Genomic DNA, 8,872 nt, shown 5'->3' on the forward strand with positions numbered 1-8,872 from the left:
CACGGATAATTTCTCACTGTGGGTACCACTCTTATAACAGGAGCAGTAGTAGGTGGCTGAATGAGAGGGTTTAACTTTCTTGAGCTGCAACTCACAGCCGTTCTGTTTTCTCACAGCAGAGAAATCATCTTTCTGAGGATGATCGTAACCTGAATCTATGCTACCAGTATTTCTGTTAATATCTAGAATCCTTGTGAATGTTTCTTTAGCTTTCTTCTGGTACCAGAATACATAATCATAGTCACACTGGTCAGTTCCTCGACAGCTGAAGGAAACAGTTTCATCGACTCTCCTGGTCCATGTTAAATCCTGAATCAGCTCTGCTGCCATGGCAACTAGCGCTGTAGAGACACAGACAGATAGATGAAGGTCAGTGTGACAGTGTTTGTTCCAGGTGGAGTTTGCTGGCTCCTGATTGGCTGGAAACACTCACCTGAACACAGACAGCACAGAGCAGCAGCTGGGAGGAAAAGCATTGTGTGCAGTGGTGTTTCCTCTGGTGAACCTGGGGAGAAGTGGCGCTCTGATGCAGCTGAGGCCAAACAAGGACGAGCTGTGAGATCAGACGAGGGCCGCGTGGTTTCTAACGGGTCCTCAGACCTCCCATCAGCCCCTGCGGCGGACAGATAAGGCTGCTGCTGTTGCTGATTGACAGCTCAGCTGAAGCTGCTGTGTGGGTTTCTGCTGAGTCGGAGGTTTTAAAGTGGAGGTGGAGACCAGGAGCAACAGGCAGCACATAGTTACCATAGAGATGCACATCTGTGACACATCACTGTTTGTACACAGGTGTTAATGTGAAAACAGAGATCATTCTGCTTTCATTATAGTTCATCTCCTCTTTTGAATTATTTCTTGTTTCCCTTCCCTCTTCTCTGTTTCTCTGAACTGATTCAGTGAGAAGTTTCTTCGTCTTGATTTGAATCTGACAGCAGATCAAAAATCTGGCTCACGATGATGCAGAAATACAAACAAACATTCCTGTTACCACAAAGACATTCAGGTTGGTGCTGAATTTAGTAACACAGACTGTTATCTGTTGTTTAACAGCTGGGATGAAAATACTAAACTACTGTGACTTTAACCCTTAAATGTCCTGTCACATTTCGGTCATTACATTTCTTCATTTCATAACACATGAAACCTCTTCCAAAGACATATTTAACCCAGAACAGAACCCGTTTTGTGTTCTGTTGTTCAGTCTCTTCATTAAAGCTACATGATGTTTCATTGAGTGAAATATTCAAACCCAAAACTCCATCAGATGGAACATTTCTACATGTCTTCTGCATCATTTTAGACACATTTACCCAAAAGCCTGAAAGATCTGGTAGTTTTGTAAACTTTGGGATCTCCACTACATAGTCTCATATCTGAAGCAGTGGTTATGTGTTGTTCTCTGGACGAGTTCTGCTCTCTACTTCGTCCATGTAGAGCTAAGCGACAATGGGAGAGACTTGTAAAGCCCCACAACTGTGCTTCTGCCTGTAAAAACCCTCTTTGTATTTGGGGAGTAGAAAGGTTTATAGTTGATAAAAAATATTTGCCTTAGAGTTCTGTGTCATGATCTACTCTACAAATCTGGAAGGCTGCCAGTTGCAGCAAAACGTCCAGTATCAATCTGCACGGCTACGTTTCTGTGAAGCACAAAATGGAAGATGAAGAGCTAGAGGAAGTAGTGGCAGGCCTAATATCTGCTGTAGTTGTATTGTATTAGCTACAGTAGAAATAGTACATGTGAGATAAGATAAGATGAGATATAACTTTATTAATCCCCCACAGGGGAAATTTCAGTCGACATAGCAGCACAAAGGAATATAAAAGAACAGATGCAGTATTATAGAAGCATTAACATACGATTTACTCCATACTACTAGTACAATACAAATAGTACCAATAATGCCAGTAATACTGTTACTGTTGTGTTTTTATACATAGATCTCACTGTATTTTTTTGCCAGTAAAATAAGAGGTGAGAGCGTCATCATCATGTTGTTATTACGACCATGATCAGCATCATCTGGATACCTGTGCACTTCCTTTGACTCACCACAGCGTGGTGGTGTTTCTCTGTGATGGATAATGTCAGCACCAGCAAAAAAAGAACTCCACCACATGATGAACTTTCTAACACCTGGAAGAGACATACACTACCGGTCAAAAGGTCACTTGGAAATGTCCTTGTTTTTGAAAGAAAAGCACCGTTTTTGTCCATTAAAATAACATGAAATTGATCAGAAATACAGTGTAGACATTGTTAATGTAGTAAATGTAAAGAGCTGATTTGTAATGAAATATCTACATACAGAGGCCCATTACCAGCAACCATCAGACCTGTGCTCCAATGGCACGTTGCGTTTGCTAATCCAAGTTTATCATTTTTAAAGGCTAATTGATGATTAGAAAACCCTTTTGCAATCATGGTAAAGCAGGTGAAAACTGTTGTGATGATTAAAGAAGCAATAAAACTGGCTTTCTTTATACTAGTTGAGTATGTGGAGCATCAGAAGTTGTGGGTTCCATTACAGCAAGAAACAAAGAACTTCAAACAAAGAAAAATCTTTAGTCAGTCTTGTTCTGACAAATGAATCCATTCCTTGTGAGAAATATCTCATACAATGCTGTGTACTATTGGGATCTCTGACATGTATAGCAATTGTAGGTCGCTTTAGATAAAAGCGTCAGCTAAATGAATAAATGTAATGTAATGTAAACTGTGAAGCTCTGGTGAACTCTTTGCCCATGAGGGTTAAGGCAGTGCTGGAAAATAATGGTGGCCACACAAAACATGGATTCTTTGGGGCCCAGTTTTGGACATTTTCACTCAGGGGTGTAATTGTTTCCAGCGGTTTAGACATTAACGGCTGTGTGATGTGTTATTTTGAGGGGACAGCAAGTTTACACTGTTATACAAGCTGCACACTCACTAATTTACATTGGAGCAAAGTGTCATTTCTTCAGTGTTGTCACATGAAAAGATATAATCAAATATTTACAAAAATGTGAGGGGTGTATTCATATATATGTCAGTTATAAGTGACCTGCAATTAATTTCCATTTATCTATTTCCAGTATAATTATATTAATTATAACACAACAGAAATCATGTCACAATCCTGTCCGGAGGTTTTCTGTGTTCTGTATCTTGATTCTTGTTTCTCTGTTTCTGGGTTTTGGTTCTTGATTCTAAGGTTGATTTTGTGTCTGCATTTTAGTCCTGTCATCTGTTCTGTTTACTTATTGATCAGTTCGTTATCTGTTATTTATTCTGGTTTATTATTTATCTGGTTATTATCTGTCAGTTAGTGATTAGGGGTGTTTTGGTATTTTCCTCATTTCTGTTCTGTTCCATGTTTAGTGTTGTCCAGTTTCCTGGTTGGTCCTGTCTCTGTTCCCTACCCCGTTCTGTGTTACAGTTGGTTTGGGCTTTTCTTCCTTGTCCTGTGTTCTCTGTTTAGCCTTCTTTATTTCATTGTTCACTTGCAGGTTCTGTTTAGCTCACTTTGTACTTTGTCTGTCTTGTATCTTAAATTTAGCCCTGCATTTTAGTTCTGTGTCTTAGTTCCTAGTTCTGTGTTTTCTTGTTTCAGTCTGTTTTCCCTGTTATGTTGCAGTCCATCTGTATTAGTTTGTAGTCAACGCTGTGCCTTTAGAGCTGTTTGGTCTGTTTCCTGTCTAGTTTGGTTTTGATCTGTGCCTGCCTTAGTTCCTGTCTTAATCTGTTATTATCCAGTGTTTGTTTCATGCTTGGTTTCTTTGTGTTTATTGTAATATCTGCCTGATTAGTCTTAAATTTGTTTATGATTATTCTGTGTTATATTGTTCTGTTCTGTTCAGTTATCTTAGTCTGTTCTGTCTTGTGGAGTTGCCTGTGTTTCTCAATTACTTGGTCTGTCTTCTCTGTTCTGTGTTTTGTGCTGCAGTTAGATTCTTGCCTTGTGTTTTGCAACCTGTTAGCGTCTGTCTGTTTTCCCCTGCTGTCTCTCTGCCTGCCTGTGTCGGTCTGCTGTCATTATTAGTATCACCCGTTTGTGCTCCCGCCCTCCTCGTTAGCCAGTGTTTAAATGTGTGTATTCTTGCCATGTGTCTGCCTGTTACCTATCTGTTCCTGATCCCTATTGCTTGTTGGAGTATGACCTGCTGGATTGTTTTGGACTTTGCTTTCTGTTCCATGGACTTAGTATTTTTCTTGCTCGTTTTGGATTACTCTTGTTTGCGGACTACCTTTGTTGAATTTTGGACGCTGCCATAAGTTTTGTTGCCTTTAATAAGTACTCAGAAACTGTACCTGTTCTGCCTCTGTGTCCTGCGTTTGGGTCCAAAAACCTGTTCCTGCCTGAAGACACAGCAAAGCGTGACAAATCATGATAATACAATACACTTATTTTTTCGATTTAATTGCATTACATTACATTACATTAACTCATTTGGCAGACGCTTTTATCCAAAGCGACTTACATGTCAGAGGTGGATGTGATATACAGGTACACATACATGTACACATGTACACAGTGCGATGCAGCATACAGCAAAGGATACTGGAATGAATGAGTATTATGTGCAGGTGTTATGTACTTGAGGTAGGTGGGTTTGGTAAACAGTATATACAATATGACAATATAACAGTTTGATCAGTGTGCAATAGAGAATGATGAATAAATAATCCAGTAACCAGTATACAGGTGGCTGATTAGAGACAGAGTTACTGGGTTATTGCACAGGAATTGTTCCTGATATTGTGAGTCAGAAATCAGCTGTTCATCAGAGAGATGGCTTGTGGGAAGAAACTGCTTCTGTGTCTGTTGGTTTTGGCGTACAGTGCTCTGTAGCGCCTACCAGAGGGGAGAAGCTGGAACAGGTTGTGTCCGGGGTGAGATGGATCTGCAGTGATGTTTCCTGCCTGTTTCCTGACTCTGGAAATGTATAAGTCCTGAATGGAAGGCAGGTTGGCAGTGATGATCTTTTCTGCAGTCCTGACTGTCCGTTGAAGGATGATGTGATCATCCTTTACTGTTTTAGTTCCTTATTTAATGAAATGTATGAAATTAATTGTCCTTATCTAATTTATATATAGCTTTGGCAATACTGTTGATACATTCATGCCCATAAAGCTGATTTGAATCATCTCTATAATATCTTTAAACAGTGTAGACTGCATGTGAACATTAAAGAAACACATCATCGAGCTTCCTGGTTCATAATTTGGTCTCAGCTGACTCATTCAGCAGCAGACAGGTTTTTCTCTGTGTGTTTCTTTGTGGTAGGATCCAACAGACACCTCATCTTTGGCTCTGGAACTGAACTCTATGTAAGATTAAACATAAATTTTACTTCTGTTGTTTTATTGTAGAGGTCATTAAGTTTTGGTGTCGATCATTTTCTTGGTCATCCTAAAACCTTAAAGTAATGAGATAAACTCAGGGTCGATGTTGTAACTCTGCCCTGTGTTCTCATCAGCTGCTGTTTAATCAAACCTTACATTGAGGAAATTCTGGATGAATGATTGTGGAGGATTTTTCTGTTAATCAGTTGACTTTTTAAATCTCCAGTAAATCAAAGTGAATTTAAGAGACGAGCACGATTCTCCAGAGATGATCTAAATTTTCAAATTCAAACGCAGAATTAATGTTACAAATTTCAAGTATTTCGTAATATCAGTGAATCTGTGTTATTTGTTTCTTACTTGTTGTTTATTTGTGTGGTATATGATTTTAACATGTTTGATTTATAGTAAATATATTGTAAATATTATATGGTGATAAATAGATAATATTGTTGTGTTGATAAATATTGTTAGTTTGTATGATTCAAACTGTATTTAGTGTTCTAAATATATTTTATATTGTGAAAAACACTGTATTCTAAGAGATATAATTTACATGAGGGTTACATCAGGGTTTCTACTTATTTCATTATATTACAAAATATTTTTACAATCATGGAATCATATACAAATCATTTTTACCACTAATTATGATATATCAGATATATATATCAGGAAACATTACATAACTTTTTTAACTTTTTTAGATTATCTGTATATGATATATGGTGGAAAATATAAAGGCAACAGGAAAATATTTCAATTACAAAGTGAATTGTTTGTGATCAAAAACATGGGAAAGTCATATATATATATATATATATATTGTGTTTTATTAATATTGTACCTACATTTATTGAAATACATGGGGTACACAAAATAGTAGAAACATTCTGTATATTTAATGTCTATATTAAAATATATTCTGGTAAACATACTGTTATTTTACAAGACTAATGTTTTTAGTGTTTCTGCTGATGACTGTGTGAATGTGTGTCTGTGCTGCTTGTTGCTGTTGTCAACCTTTAGATGGGCAGGTAGTGAAGCCCGTGGTGAGCGTGTACCCAGCAGCATCCAGAGCCCACCTGGAGGGGAAGAGCTCCCCGCTGTGTGTGGCCTCACCTCCACCAGCTGCACCCGTCCAGTCCTGGCACAGAGAGTGGCTGCTCTGTCTGCTGTAGTGCTGATAGTGAAGAGTCTGGTGCACTGCTGTGGACTCTCTCTCAGATCCTCAGAAACGGGGCCGTCCACCGTCATCACACAAAAGACTGACTGACTATATCCCAACAGATTTAACTTCTCATGGCTGCTAAAGCCTGAAGATAAAGTCCAGAGCCGGTCTCTGAAGTAAAGAATCTTATCTACCTCTTCAAAAACAAACAATGAATCAATCTGACTAACAAGTCCTGTCTGCATGGCCAAAGCCTGAACTTCACATAACTGTCTATTGTTGACCAATAACATTTAAAAAAGAAAGTTTTGCATTTGGGTGACACGTTCCTTCGTTATGAAGAACCTGGTTCAGTGTAGTTTTGTTTTGACTGGTGTAAACAATACTTGTTACACACACTGGACTTGTTAGCGGAAACAATCAGTCATTTTGTTGAAACAAAATTTTAAAAAATAAGACCATAACGCTAACATCATCATCATCCTTCAATCTTCAATCCTTTCAATCCATTTCTTGTTGATAACATCTCCCACAACAACGTTCAGTTGTTTTCTAATGTAATGCTTATTTTGTACATGATACTAAAAATTTTACTCTAATATTTTGCTGAATATTTGATTTTCTTCATGTCTTCAGCTTAAGTTACAAATTTTTTTATCCAAATGTTGCAGTTTGGTTTTTGCTCTTATTTTATTGACAGTTTTTTGCTAATTTTTTATATATAAAGTTCAGTTTTTTTAAATAACAACAGGTCTTTTATTTTTTACAGTCGTTTTTATTTTTTACAGTCATTTATTTTTTATGACTCTGTTAATCTTTGAACTAATGCCCAGTTTTAATAAACTAAAACATTTAACTTTAACTTTAACTTTTCTTTTCAAAGACAAACTTTATATCACTTGATTAAAAATGACTCACATTTTTGTTTTTGATTAAATATATTTTTAATCAATTATATTGTTGTTTTCTTGAGACATTTTAGAAGATCATTAACATCACAAAATATTTAAGGCCCTGTCATTTCTAAAATTGCATTCTTCTTCATTTATACTGAACATTTTCTGCAAAATGTCAGTTTGTTCCTTTAAACATAAAAACATATAAACTAGAGGTAAAAATGAGTTAATAAAAACAGATTAAGTTGTTCAATAAATTTAGAGCTGGTGGTGGAGTGAATGAATTTTGTTTTCAATACAAGTTTAACATTAGAGTATATTTCAGTCTTTAGTCACATTTCTTTTAGTTTACTGTCTGTGCTTGTTCTGCAATCATATATTGTGCAATGTAACAAACAGGAATTCTGAATCTGTATCGATTATGGTCGTCATTGTTGGTCTGTGGGCTCAGTTCAACTCTGTGTGGGTGGAGGGCTCAGTTTAAAAAAGACTTCCAGACAACAAGAGAAAAAACAAACAAAGAGGGAGAGGAGTTGATGAGTGTGTACAGCAGCAGATGTGAATCTGTCCTCAGTGGTTATTAGGACTCATAAAAAAACTGTTGACAGCCAATCAACACTTCCTTTCCTGCAGCAGACGGGCTGTGTGGGTTTCTGCTCTGCAGCCTCCTCACCGCTACCTGCACTTTTTCACATCAGTAACACAATGACAGTTACAACGGTCGACTTTGGTTAAAGAATCATTCCAGGAAGTTCAGTTTGATTTCAGCACTGAGTACTCACTGTCTCAGCTTTGATCTGTGTTATTAATCTGTGAGAAAAATAACTTGAAACCCTGAACTCAGAAGCTGAAATAGAAGGAGATATGTTGAACCCGCTGCAGTATTCTCTGATCCTACTTTATTACCCCGCACAGATTGTAACAGTCAGTCAGTCAGCAGAGTGATCACATTGTAATAATAACCAAACAACGCTTCAACACAACAGCAGGCAAAATAAAAAGTTAAGCTGCGTTTTGAAAGAAATAAACACACAGCCATCGTGTTGCCTACATTCAGACTTAAACCCGACTGATTGTTCATGTGTGTAAATGACAGTGTCATCAGCGTAGAGTTTTATATCCACACTGACACAATTATAAAAGGGGGACAGCAGTGAACCTGATGGCACACCCACACCTGCTGACAGTTATTTGTTTACTCATCTTTGTTTAGCTTTGTTATCCTTGGTCTAATTATTTGCTGTGAAGCCAAACTGAAATCCATAAAAAATAAGAATGTTTATAAAACACAGACGCTGTGATTTTTCAGTTTATTGAGAAAGTTAGACTGAAAGAATTTGACAAACCTGACACACTCTGCAAAATGTATTAAAAAGAGACAGAAAAATATCGTATACAATAGCATATTTAGCAGACGGCTAATGATTCAGCATTATAAAAGTCATGATTAAAAGTGGAAATAAGAGCATCAAAATAACTGTATAC

Source organism: Micropterus dolomieu, linkage group LG06, assembly GCF_021292245.1.
Source record: "Micropterus dolomieu isolate WLL.071019.BEF.003 ecotype Adirondacks linkage group LG06, ASM2129224v1, whole genome shotgun sequence".
Classification (NCBI taxonomy): Eukaryota; Metazoa; Chordata; class Actinopteri; order Centrarchiformes; family Centrarchidae; genus Micropterus; species Micropterus dolomieu.